The 14,614-nt window shown below is 40.8% G+C and overlaps 1 protein-coding gene across 1 annotated transcript in view; it reads left to right on the forward strand.

Annotated features, from left to right (window-relative positions):
* Positions 1 to 14,614, forward strand: part of LOC124169528 (homeotic protein antennapedia-like) — a 427,885-nt gene that overhangs the window by 206,567 nt on the left and 206,704 nt on the right. The window lies entirely within an intron of this gene.

The following is a 14,614-nucleotide window of genomic DNA, read 5'->3' on the forward strand; positions in this document are numbered from 1 at the left end:
TCTCCTCTGAATGGCGAAGGTAATTGAGCCAGCGCCATTCATGGCTTCGGGTTAAGTATTGGTGTAAATGGCTAAAATATTTTTATGGAATTACGCCCAGAGGGGGGGGATTCTTACTAATTAAAAGGGGAAATTTTTCACCACGCCTCTTCCTTTGCACAAACCACACGCATTCCGCGAGGCTTCCCAGAATAGGTTGACCACCAGAGTTTGGAGGCGGCAGTCGATAGTTATTGAGGAAGTGAGGCTAGTCGAAGCGAAGAGCTTGAAAAGAACGGAGGTGGGTATGGGAGGGGGAGGGGGGAAAGGGCAAGCTGAGGAGGGCTAGCAGGCCCCCCTTGCATCGGGAATTAATAGAGAAACGGGGCAAATTGCCCTGCCAAGGGCCTTAATAACATGGTTCGCCATGATATATGGCCAGCCCCAGGGCCTGAGATGGGCACGATGGCGGGCGAGGTGGGGGTAGGAGGTGCGGCAAGGAAGGGAAGGAAGGTGGGTGCCATGGGAGTTTGGAGTGCGTTGTTTGGAGGCTGGGGGAAGGGTGGGGGGGGTGGCGCCCTCTTACGGGAAGGTGGGAGCGGACGAAAAGTATGGCGGTTTGGGGGAAGAGGTTTTCGAGTGTGTCCGAGAGAGTCGACGTGGGCACCCAAGCGTACGATTCTCTCTTCCCGTGGAGGAGATCTTGCTGCTCCGACCACGTGGCCTCTAACCCGTCGCCTCACCTCACCAACAAACGCTTCATTCGGTCGTCAAGTATCTTGTGGGAAAATAATAACAGAATAATGCACGACAAACAACGAAAATATTATTTTTTACGTAATTCATTTGAGTTCATGTGCTAATTATTTGCTTACTATCTTCCCTTGGTATTCAAATTTCGTTAAACAGTGATTTAAATCCATATTTTATGCGTAAAACGGTTAATTTTGTTTCTACATCATAATTATAATTCCATCTTCTATGCATTCAGGACCACTCACCAAGGAATAAAGCTAAAATGCTGAACGCTCGAAGGAAGGATTTTTATCGGAGAAATATTATGCCATTCCCGGCCGTAATCGTATCCCTTTGAATAAGATGAATGATAGCATAAAACTGATATGATAGTAAATTAATCTCTCGCGCTTTATCCTCATAGTTACCTACTATGAAATACATACCACAATTGTTCAGAGAAATGAGTAAGATATACTTCTATGTTTTCCAGTATGTAACTACATTTCCGTTACATCAACTCTAAAAATAAAATAGAATAGAATGATAACTTAGACTTGCTCATGTTTTCTTTCATTTCCATGCTCTAGCAATCAACAAATTTTGATCTAAAATATTTTTTGATGGTAGCTGGGGAATATTTAATTCATTTTTCTTTAATTGACTTCTTGCTAAGTTTAGCGGTGAATGCATTTTAATTTTATTTGCATCGGTTTCGGTGCATGGATTGAAATCAATGTATAGCGTATTTAGATATATCTTTATATATGTTAGGCAAATAAATTCGGTAAAAATATTATTTTCGTTGATTAGCGTACAATATTCTGTGAATTACTTCCCGCCCACACTACAGCACAAACGAGCAAGGACGCCGTTGTATTTAAATAAAATATGAGGCGGTTTTTAAGCATATTTAGGGCAGCACCTCAAAACATTTAACTGCTCTGGAAAGAGGAGTATTTAAGATTTTTGTGACGCCATGTGCATTGCTCTCTTTCACTCAGCACCAGCACATCTTCATTCATTGATTATGAGAGATATGCAAATGACTCCTATATTATGAATTAAAAGAATTATTTAGAATGGAATATCTACAATAAAATTTTAACCACCTATTCTGGACGACCACCTAAGGCATGATGTTTTGGCAAATCAAGGCCGAAGGTATTTAAAAAGAAAACGATATGTTTAACGAGACCATAATTTTGGAACTGTTTCTAATCCCTAATTTCACAAATGGTTTGAACATTAATGACAGCCTTGAGAATGATGTGTTTAAGAAACAAAGTATATATTAAGATGAGGCGGTGCTCCGGAATACAAGCTGTCATTGGTCAAAGATCTCCACTCAAGACGAATGTAAAACTGGGCGTTTATATTGGATGACCGGTTTTCTTCTCGCTGGCATACTTAGTCACGCTTGATGATGTAATTTTGACCCTGTTTTTCCTGTCACACTTATATTTCACTTCTCGAGGTGAAGACCCTAATTAATACGATATATATTATTATAATTTGTAAATTTTCAATGCAGAAATAATTTAATTGCAATTTTTATGGGCATAATTCCGTGTAGTCATATTAAAATCTTAATTGTTATAAGTATGTGGGTCAAGAAATGATGACAATTTCTTTCTTTTTGTTAAAAAAAAACTTCGAATCGTTTTCTCAGTCAGAAGCAGATTTATGACATGGACTGGTTTTTGGGCAGTTTTGACCTTTTGCTGTAATTTCTGGTTCGTGATACTCCGATGCATTATGAGTGATGTGCAAACGATTAATTTTTGGCGGTAAGGAGAACATTCACCCACTCAACACGCGGCCGCAATCAATAGTGGCTTTGGGGATAGAGTAAATCCGCGACAGTAATTCTATCCGAGTTTGAGCCCGCATCCCCGAGGGATAAATTGAATGCGCAATCTAATTTCCCCGCAATGCACTTCCTTACTAGCACTACTCGTCCCCTAGAATGGTCGATACGTCTCTACAAAGGTGGCTGCCATGTTTGTTTACAAAATTTATAGTAATGGCCGCCCCTATAACTCAGCCTTTCCCCGCACAGATGGCGTTAGACTCAAGTAGCCTCTTCATTGGCTTTTGGGACGTGGTGGGGTCGGGCCAGGAATTTTCGGCGCTTCGTTCCCCACTTCCTTTTTTTATCCTCTCCCGTATGGGGTATGGGGTGGAAGGGACTGAGCGTTTGGGTTTTGGAACGGGGAAGACGAGGAAGGGGGGGAAAGGGACCTAGGGGTGCTCACAGCCAAGTGCTGCTAGGAGGAGAGTGGGAGGGGGAACTAAGAAAGGAAGGGGAAGGCGACTGCAGCGCCGAGGGTGAACTCATCCCTGAATTACGAGCTCCCTTTCCTGGCGGCTGACTGGGGAATCACATAAACACTTATCCAGGCCACGCGGCGGGGACTTGTTTCCTTACAATGTCGCAAACGCATGACATGATTTTTTCCCGTTTGGTCTGAGGTGCGATGGAGACACTGTTTTCTGGTGAGTTTTTCGTGGAAAGCACGCTCTCAATCGAGGTCCAAGGTTTACGGTTTTTTGGCAAATCTTTGCTAAAGTTATTGTAACTCACAGTCATCCCTTAAATATTAGGTCTTGATGACATTACATGGAAGTAACTCACTAAAATTCATCCAATCTTCCTACTATGATCTATAATACCACATTGCAGTTCTACACATCAATAAAGCCAATACATTATAATCATGCATGGTGAATTATTTTATGAGTATAAATTTAAATAAAATGCTATTCGAGACGAATTAGGGAAAAATATCAAAAGCTAGATTACGTGCAACAGGTGTTTTTCTTCAGCATGGGTCGGATTGCGCTCAACAAATGCCATTGGGAAAATTCTTTCCTGGACAATTTCTGATAAGTTAAAACGTCGCAGTCCAATCAGCGTTCATAGACGACAGTGTAAGTTTCTTAATATTGTTTTCCAGTGAAAAGAGTAATTTCAGAATTAAGCAATTGCTTTGCATGGTAAAATACGTTAAAAAGACCTACCAGGTTTGATATTTTATAATTTACTACTATTGGAGAACTTCTTCATCCACATAAGGATTTATTCGTAGAGAATAATCCAAAAATGCCATTTTAGTATCTCCCTTCGGTATTTATTGAATAATAGTGTCAGAAACTCCAAGTAAAAAACTGATTTACCTACATTTTCATGTTATCATCTATGAGCATTGAATTCCTGTAAGTGTCCTTCATTTAAATAAAAAAATACATAGCCGTACTTTAAGTGTGATATACCATTGGCGAAAATGGCAGCATTTAACAATGAAATTTTAGAAAAGGTATACATATAGACGGATATGGGAGAAAGATAAACGAATGGCCTCTTTTTTACGCCCATTTGTAGCTATAGATGCATATAAAGAAATAATTTTGTAGCTAGAAGACGTTTCTTCTCATAAATATATGTAATCATTATATAAATCCATCATTAAGTGCCATCAAAATACTTCAAAATTTCAATGCTTGACAGAAAAAGCATTTGAACGACCTCATATATATGACCCATAGAATTTCTAAGATTTTGTATCATGATTCAGTGACAACAAATGTTGGGCATTTATTTTTCAAGCCTCGTTTGTATTGCACTTAAAATCTGAAAATATTTCACCATAACTCGTTCAGGGAAAGAGCTGATTTTGTTTCGGGGGCTTTCAGTGGATGTGATTCTATTCCCTGACGGTGTTGAGTGAGATAAAGAGTGATTGATGGACGCCATTGACGCGGTATGAGCATCTGTCCCCAATGAGAGTTGAGAGCTACAAAGCAATCAATCGAGTGCCTATGATTCGATCTGACCTGTGCATCCCAAACTCGCACCATTAGCAGCTAACGGGAGTGAAAACTAACACGAGCCAGAGAGTATTTGACTTTCCAACATTGATGTGATTTACTGGTGTGGGCCATTCGTGAAGATGCGTCTGGTAAAGTCAGAGCGATGTACAGCAGGTTTCGGCGAAGAATGTGTATCTATTTGCAATTTTGGGAAAACTTTCATTTAGTTTCTCTCCACGCACCAAGTTTGGGGAAGATACTTTCCACTAAGTTCTTTCAATGGACGAAGTGAAATTCTTTGTGAAGTAAAACTGAGTAACTTTTAATGACATTCAAGGATGAAATAATTTTGTTTCATCATATAAAGAACCAGAAAAATATTCTCACTGAAGTCTGTGGTAGTAATTTACAAATTTGTAGCCAATAATAATTTATAAAATCTGATGAGCAATCATATTTTCAGCATCATTTCAGACTACACGCATGAGTCGGCAAGATGTGTTTGAATTAGGAGAGCACGGTATTGTGCCGTAGGTATGTCGATAACAATCTCTTGAATGAATTCAAATTCAATAATAAGGCGAGTATTGGAAATACCTTCTTTTCCACTCTATCTCCGCAGTATAAAGAAGCAATTTAGATCTTTCCCCCGAGACGAAATGAAGTGTTTTCGTAAAAATGCAAAGGTTAACTTCTTCATTTCCATCAAATGAACATTGAAAGAAATAGTTTTTACTGCTCGAAATTGTTTTCCCCCCTGAAGTCACTTTCTTGCTCACCAGAAAAATAATTGTGTAATGATAATAATAATAAAAGGTGCATTGTTTGCGGAGGAGTAATTTGAACTTTATGATTCAATGGTAAATAATCCTTGCAATATTTACCATTAAAGCCATAATTCATGAATTTTTCCCTTCCGATTGAAAAGAGTCAGCTCTCTCAGCTCTGGGAGGATGATGAAGAGGTTTATAATCTATTCGGGACATGATCCTTACCATGTTCCATTACTTGCTGTCCGTGAAGGATGAGAAAATGTTTCGTGGTCAGCAATTGTGACGCGGAATCATTGGATTCCTGGCGATTGTTCGAGGATGAGTGGTGTTGGAGGTCCAAGCAAGAGGAGCGACGGGTGTAGTGGGGCATAAAGAGGGAAATGGGAGACGGACTGAGAGCTGAGGGATTAATGCGGGAGGACGTTTCGTGTTCCCATCCAGGGGTCGTAACTCATGCCGGAGGAGCATAGTTCCCTCTTCCGCCACCGCCACCTTCTCTCCCGCTCACTCTCGTGCACACTTCACCTCCATTTTTGGAGTCTCAGCGATTTTTTGGCCGAGTTTGAATATTCCGCATTTTTGGGCGCGCAGTGGTCGGGAAAATCTCGCCGAGAGGCATGCACCGCTAGTTGCTGGAAAGCAAGTAATTACGAAACATGGCGCAGAATTTTCATGCCTCTGATAATTCATTTTTTCGTTTTTTTTTTCGTGTGCTGATTTATATTTCACACTTATACTTAATTCTATGCGTGTACCTCAGGATATTTTGCTGCTGACTGTAGTGGCATTCCGTTCTTGGTTTAATTATTTAAGGACAAGAATTTTCCTTGCTTCTAATTCAGTTGATAAGATAACCTATACATTCATATAGATATTATCTCAACTTTTTTAATTTTAAATGGTCAATTTTATGTGATTTATATCCTGAGAAAATTATTATTATTATACATTATTATTATTATTAATTACTATTATCGCTTTACTATTTAGCTTTGTATACCTTCAGTATCAACTTTCCTGAAATCCTACACATATATGCCGAAATGCTACAGTTTTAATAAATATATATCTGTTTAAAATATCCGAAACTTGGCTAAAAAAAATTCTGCTCTGAAAAAAAAACAAGAATCCAAGTTATCTCTACACAAGCACTCCATGCATGTAATAATTGCTTTTTTGGCTACCTATCAGGCACGTAAGTATGAGATATTTTTTATGAATAATCTAACTATCTAACATTTAATGAATTTAATAAGGGGACCATCATTATTACTATATATCTTATTCAAAAACTCATTTTAAACCTGGCCAATTGATTAAATATATTAAGTCAGCCTTCCGAATAGAATTAAGTACACATATGAGGATAGAATATGAATGCCACTTAAATTAGTCCCTTCAATGCCTCGTAACGAAATACTCTGATGTGTTGCGTGCCCGAAATTGTTGGAATAACATTATTTAAGTCGGAGAAGTTAAACAAAACATGAAATTTCGTTTGCTGAAAATAATCTGAAATCTCTGTTAAATTGTCCACGTGCTCCTTCAGTATTAGTTTTTCTTGGTTATGTACTTGTGAGCTTGTTATCAGTGCGTAGCTCTTTTCACAAATGCTAGAACTCTTCTGACTGGTATTAAATGCAATTTTCCTTACGGGGATAATGGCGTGGGCCGAAAGAGGGCACACCCATCGCTTCGTGCCCCGCTTTCGACCTGCCTGAGAATCGTGTCGACCGCTACGCCCCCTTCTGGCGCCTTGCAGCTTGAAGACTCGAAACATTTTCACCTCCGGCGGCCACCCTCCCTGGGCGACCCATCCACAGGACATCGATCAAGCGACACGGCTCTGCTCTCTCATTTCCTACACACCGCGCACTCCATCCTTCCTCAATTCCACCCTCCGGCCTATCTCCCTCTCCCCCTCCGTATTGCAACACTCTCTCCCGTTTAGGGCCGGCCTTCCTCCCAGGATTTCCTCTCTCCACATGCCATCCAACAACCATGTCTCCCAGCCATCTCCTCTCCACTACCCAACCATGCTCGGGAAAGATATTAAAAAAATACTCTTATTGAAACTGAAGTAGAAAACTTTTTAACTATGATAAATGCTAGCAAGAACCTTGAAGATGATGCAGTAGGTCGTAATAAATTTTATAATCGTGGAAATTTGCAATTATTTATCTCGATATGGAAAAATACCACTCCATTACGCTTAAATAAACTGATTTTATTACAAATATAATCGATTGAATTAGTGGTTAATCTCAGGAAAAATACAACCGCAGGGTAAATTAAGTTTAAAGTTGCTCTAAAAAAGCAATCAATTTATATGTTGAAGCAAATACTGATAATGTTTACGTTAAAAGTAGGACTTTGGGAATTTTCGGTTGGATCTTATTAAGAGGGCGCACATTTCCTGTCCAAGTTGTGTTTTTACCACGGATTACTTTATTTAAACTAATCATTGTTAAATTTTCGTGTTAGGTATGAAGAGGATACTAGAGTATCTCAGATTTGAATAATGTTTCTCCTTATTTTCTCACATATTTTTTTAATAATTGAGAAACAGCAAATGCTATATGTCAGTTTAACTCTATCCACTCTGAAATTTTCAAAATGGTAGCGCCTGTTTTAGTAATGTGGCACCGAAAAGGCAGAATATAACCGGTCGAGAAATACCCTTACGCCTCACGCTTGTAATGAAGATACTTCATATTCAAGTTTTACTCAATGATGATATATTTTCCACTTGTAAAATTAAATGTGTGTGAAAATAACGGAATCATGGGAATTCCTCCTCCTTCCATTGGGGAAGCTGTGAATCTGAATTCACTGAAGTCGGGTTCTACCATAAAGTTGCGAAAAAACAAACTGAAGGCATTAATTATCATTTAATGCACATGTTTAACGACCAAAAGTTGGTGGTTAAATAAAAAATTTAAGCTCATGTGTAAAATCGTTCTCCTCTAGTATGATGGCATCCAACCACTTCAGCTCCCCAGATTCGTCTCCCTTGTCACCCATCCCTTGAGCGTGTGGCCCCGGTGGCAGCAAGCGCCGCGACCCGATTCCCGCTGCCTGTCAACTCGGAAGAAATGGGAGTGATTCATGGTCGGCGTGGTCACATCGACTCCTCTGAAACCTTCGTCTCCTTCCTTTCACTCTATCTAGATTTCCCTCCTCGCCCGCTCAATGCTACCCTCCCACCCTCCTGCCTTGTGTTTCACGATCCGACGTCATTGCGATCCTCTGCGCGGGGCGCCACTCCACGTGGTAATATATTCCGGAATATGTCTCTAAGCTATCGGAATCACTTAGACCGTGTTGATTAAGAAGAGATCTATTCGTTGGGCTATTATGATGAATTATGTGGCTATTCAACTAGGCGAGCAAATTCTTAGCCGCTTTCGAAAGAGCCTCGGGGGAGCCCGATAAGAACCTGGGTAAATTAAAATTTATACGCTCTCTTGGTATCCTCATTCGTCAGCAACAATTTCTCCTGATATCTTCGAGGAAAATTGGAGAAGCTTGTGTTTTATCAAAAAGCTCAATGGTACATATTATGTAGTGGCATAAGTCATTAATCAAATGGATGTTTTTCTCTAGAGGTAATGATAAAAATACTAAGCCTTGCTTCGAAATTTATCAACAGATCTGTTCAGCTTTGAAGCCTTAATAGCCTTATTCCTTGCTTTCCCGTTCTCCTCACCACATTGAAAAAGTTCATTTTTTTATTAATAGGCACACTTGGCAGTAGTATCATAGCCTAAACCGTATTTACAATAATTGTAATTTTTTTAAATGCTATTTTTCAACAGTTTCCTTTAAAACTGGGTTTAGTTGAAAGACGTGAGTTGAAAAATATTATTGTAAATACAATTTAATATAATCAATTACATTGAAAATATATGTTAATGCGGCTATGTTCTCTTATTGCATGATTGTAAATACTATCATCGTTTCTATAATTACAAGTATTTTTACTTAAGCACTCACTATAGTTGGGTCTCGTCATAAATATCGTCTTCAAAGCAATGACAGGTGAATTTATGGTGGATGTAACTGCAACACGCCCCTCTATGAACAAAACGAAAGAGTTTCAAGATGCGGACAATGGTGGTCTAAGTTGCAAGGAAAATTAAATAATAAAAAAAGTAAAATGAAGAAATCTACAGCACTGAAGTTAAGCAAGATATACGTACGGAGACATATTTTTAAAGTATTAATTAGGCACAAAAATTCCAATTAATTACAATAAATAGGCTGTAATTATAGCATCACGGCAACTGAACGATATTGAGTGCGTTAAGTACCGTGTATTAAAATATTCGCCTTCTTAGAGGGTGCCATAAATACGTATCATGAGAGGCAAAGTCACTGATAGGCAATAGATTAATCTAAGATTTGCACGCGGGTACCTTATTAATGTTGATCTATGGAACCATATATTTTATGATTTTCGTTGTGAATTTCGAGGTAGATGAAAAATTACAATTTATTCACAAATAGGGCATTGAATTATTATTTTGACATCAATAAAATTAGTTTCCAAAGCATGAAACGATCTTGATTCGAGGATCGGGTTGGTATGGTGGCGAGAGTGTTGGCTTCCCACCCGGCGGGCTCGGGTTCAAATCCCGGCAGTGGCAGAGAATTTTCAGAGACTACCCGATCCCTGCTTGAGTGTTGAGTGGAGGACATTTCAAGCGCAACACTCCGTTCGTCGGATGGGCCGTTAAGCCGTGGTCCCCTTGGCGCCTTTCGTTAAGAGGAGGCAAATGCCGACGTCGGGTTTCTCTCCACCCTTCCTTCCCTACCCTTCCCTCATGGCGCAAATGACCTCAGCTGTCGGTCGCCTCCTCTAAATACCATACTACGATCTTGATTCGATACCCCGCAAATGGTATTTTCATTTTTTTACTTTTCAAGTGGACCCTTGTTTAATCTGCTCGTCTGTCAATACCACGCCTTATTGCAAAGATTTTTTGATGAAAGAGTATCTATGAAATGTGATTGAACCGATAAATTATTGCTCGTTTAAAGGAATTTTGTTCACGCCCTGAGTCGGAACCTTGGTCTCCCACTTGTGTGAATGTTCCCGGCGACTGAGGATACGGCTAAAATCGTGGGCATCTTCCCTCCCGCAGAGCTTATTCCTCGTCCTCTCGTATTTGCGGCGCAGGGCAGTGTGGCTGCTCGCGTCAGTTGCCACTTGCTGTTTGTTGTTGCGGGCGAGCGTCTTTCCTCGACATCTCCCCCCTGCCCCTGCTACAGCGCGGGGCTGATTTCATCACGTGCCTGTCAGCACCCCAGACTCCCTCGATTCGGAAGATTTCTTATTTTGAGACTGACAAATGCTGTCAAACATTTGATTGCACACGCAAACAGCATGCCCCAGAGGTCGAGCGTGAGGCTTTGTTTGCTATCATTTGGAGTTTACGAGTTACTCGCGCGCGGAGTTGGCTGTTGAAGAATGAAAATCAATTGATGAAGGACACAACCCTCCTAGCCGTGCCCGGCTACGTTTTCTTTTGTTGCTTTAGTTTACTTCGCCAATATAATCCATGCAAACGAAGGTTTTTTTCCTTATTAATTTTTAAAAGTTTCTCTGTAAACTCATCGCCAAAATAAATTGACATTTGGAATTAATATTCTATATTTTTATTATCTTCAATCCATAGCTAGTTTATCGTTACGTGTAGTTATGTCGATAGAAAACGAAGGTATGAATTATTGTTGCGAAATGTATATTTAATTATATGGTATCCAGACCGAATATCTTACTGAATAACTGCTCTCGTCTCATGATTGCAATTGATTAAATACGCTAATGACTTAGTTTATGATAATCTTCCTCATGAATTTCAAGTTTTCGCCCTTGATGAAGGAATAGGAAAACTGATTTCTGAAAGCACATGGCTGTTTTTCTTAGTTTTCATTCAATTGAAAACTCATAAGACGTTCCTATGTGCATTTTTGAGTGTGGAATAATTTTACATGAATGTCCATCACATCTCAAGTAAAGAACTGGCTAGTGAGAAATTCTCCCTCCTTACTTGGAGGAGGTTTAGAATGGACCACTTCAGGTCCCATAGCGGTCTATGAAACTAGCAATCTTAATGTATAGGCCCTAAATAAATGGAACCGTGTCAATTATTCTCACCAAATTAATTATAAAATTAATACAACGGCTTTTTTTTGTCCTTCAAAAAACTAAATGCCATCGATGGTGTTCCTCTACCGTATCCGAGCTGTTAGAGCATCCGCACAGTGGTGATGTATGGCCAATGATCCGGACTAGAAATTTTTTCTTTAGCAGGGCAATTAATATCCATTAGTCGTTATTAGCGGCGTCGTCTACGGCACAGAAAAAGGGCCATTTTTATCAATCGGCATCGGAAGTGTCATTACTTGCTGTGTGACATTCCTTCGCGGAAGGGACGATCCCGTCGCTCTTGGCCCTCCTATTGTTACACTTTAAGGCTATTTTTTTTTGCCTCGCCATTATTTTTTTTCCGCGGATGGGAACTGGCTCGGTGAGCACCGCTCCCCCATCTCTCACTCCCACAGCCTTTCAATCTCCCATCACCCCTCATCTCCCCGCAGCTGAAACCCTCCCCCTGGGTGTTTTGGGGGGGGGGGGGGTTGGTTGTAAGTCCCTTAAGCACCAATGGGTTGGTGGCGCTCATGATCCATCCCTTAGGGATGACAAAAAAAGAAAATAAATAAATTATGGGAGAGTTGCGCTCGGGAATGGTGGACTGTGGGCAGCGAAGCAGGGGGACGGAAAAAATTGAATGATAAAAAAAAATGAAAAATAAAAAAAGAAAATTAGCGCTCGGATGACCCGTTTTGTGTTTTCTCGGATTCGGTTCAATGGCTATTGTGATGGGGGGGGAGAAGTGAGGGGTGGAGGAGAACGGGATGGTGTATGTGATATGTTGTGGGCGGGGGTCGAAGGGAGGTAGAAGAGGGGGGGAAACGGGAGTTGGGTGGGAGGAGTGCGTCGCATGTGATGGGGTGGGAAGGGGGAGGGGGTGGAAGAGGGCGGGAGGGAGTAGATGGGGAGGAGGGGAATGAGAAGCTGTGGTGTGGATGGAGGAGAGGACAAAAGAACGAAACAAGGCGAGAGAAGAGGAGATGATGGAAGGAGTGAGGGACGAGGAGTTGAAATTAAAAGGACGGCCTCAGTCAACGAGAGCATTTGCGTTGTCATCGACCGCGGCGGGTTTTGGTCTATCAATGTTGGCGTCGTGGAAGTCCTGACCAAAATTTCTGCGAGTCATACGCGTGTCTCCAGTGTCTCAGTAATAGGCTCAGATTAATATCAAAGAAAGAGCAATAGTGGGGAGTATTCTGATATTTTGTAGTACGAAAATTTAATAGAACTAGCCATTCCCCGAAAATGTTTTAAAAATGTCACCCATCAAGAAGGAAAATGTGTTGTGGTTTATTATTATTTGGTGGAATTATCATTTATGTTTTTTTAAATTTTGTGAACAAACGAACGTAGTGCCTCGTAAAAGTTGTAACAAACTTCCGGCATAAAGGGCAATTTAGGGAATACTATAATATTGTAAGAAAATGAATTATCTTCTATCTAGATTCAAGGTCTTGCATAACTGGAGTGAACTCTTGACATATTCTACTATAGTTTGTGCATTATAGTCATAGGATAATATTTTTTAGGATTGAAACATGCTTTTTTCCATCACAATTTAACTTGTTTTCGAATTTTACCAAACTGATTCTACTTGTTTGTTTTGAAGATGATTTATTGATCTAACGGGTGGAAGGTTTGAGTCGAGTTATTTTTATGGTAATTATCATAATATTTTTAATTGAGTTATATGCTAAGTAATCTGTAGTAATTTTTTATTTTTTTCTATGACTGCGTAGTTGTTTCTCTCCGTAAGCGGAAACAAATGCGCAAGTTCTACCTGAAGATAATGTTGTTCTTTAAAATTGATGAATGAGAATAGCACCGACGCCATGCTATTAATCTAATATATTTCTCTATTTGAGCAGTCAATAAAAGCGATATAAATTAACTTGCTGGAATTCCAATCCTTGATCTTTGACGGTATAAAGAGAATGTTATTTCAAATCGTTACGTTTAAATCACAAATGCCGATTCGCTACTTACAATTGAGGGCGCGGGGTCTATTAATAGTGATGGGAGTACTAAATTGACCCAATTAGCTCCATTCTAAAAATACACAAATTTACAACATATGGTTTCATCTTGAAGACAGAGTTTGGTGACACAATGAAAATTGATCATAGTTAAGTAGAGAAACTAAACCCCTGCTCTGGTAAATATTCCTTCCTCTATAGGACAAAATAAAATTACTTTGTTCTATTCCACACTTTATTTTAAATAGCACGACCCGGGTTACAGCATCTCACGCTATCATCATGAGATGCTGAAACCCGGGTCGTGCTGTGTAAAATAAAGTGTGGAATAAAACAAAGTAATTTTATTTTATTCTATAGAGGAGGCAGTTCCACAAAGTAACGCCTGAGACCGTGTCTTATATTTAAAAAAAATCCTTCCTCTAGTTTGGTAGGTACCTTTAGAAATTCGTCTAAGGGATACTCTTTGCTTAGGGGCACACGCAGCGAGAAACGAGGATGCAATATGGGCGGTGAGCAGCGTTGAACGACCGATTTGCAGATAGGAAGAGGAGGCATGGTGTGGCGTGCTGTTCACGGCGGAGGAAGGCGATATAGGGAAACCGCGGAAGTGCGAGGGGGATCGGGGAATGCCGTGCGGACGGACGCGTCGACGGGATTAGCGCATGGGGTCAGGGCTGCAGGATGGACGTCGAGTTTAGGGCTAAAAGGCGCCAGATACTGCCTCCCACGCTAGATACGAGCGTGCAGCGTAACGGCGGATACGCGGGGAATTGTGGGACGAGGGTCCGGGTATGCGGGAGTGGGAGGCCAGGATTCCTTCGCTTTAGAATTTCAAACGCCATCGAGGTGAGGTCTCAACACCGCACTCTGCGTTAGACCCCAACCACCCGAATCCTCAGCTCTCAAAACCCAGAAATTTCCTTCCACAGCGTCCGCCCAACCTCCTAGTCTGCTAGCGGCACCTTCCACTCCCAAACCACGTCGACGACCAGAGAGGCGCACCTCCGCCCTGTGCAACCCCTGCCACTGTCATCGCTAACTTTGTGTCTCCCGCACCCCCTGCACTTCCCACCCCCCATTATACACGCATGCCTTAGCCACCCCCTCACTCCACCCTCCCCACCCCTGACTGAGCCACCCCCACCCCCCGAAAAGCCACCGCCCGCCTGTCCTTC

This window comes from Ischnura elegans, chromosome 1, assembly GCF_921293095.1.
Source record: "Ischnura elegans chromosome 1, ioIscEleg1.1, whole genome shotgun sequence".
Classification (NCBI taxonomy): Eukaryota; Metazoa; Arthropoda; class Insecta; order Odonata; family Coenagrionidae; genus Ischnura; species Ischnura elegans.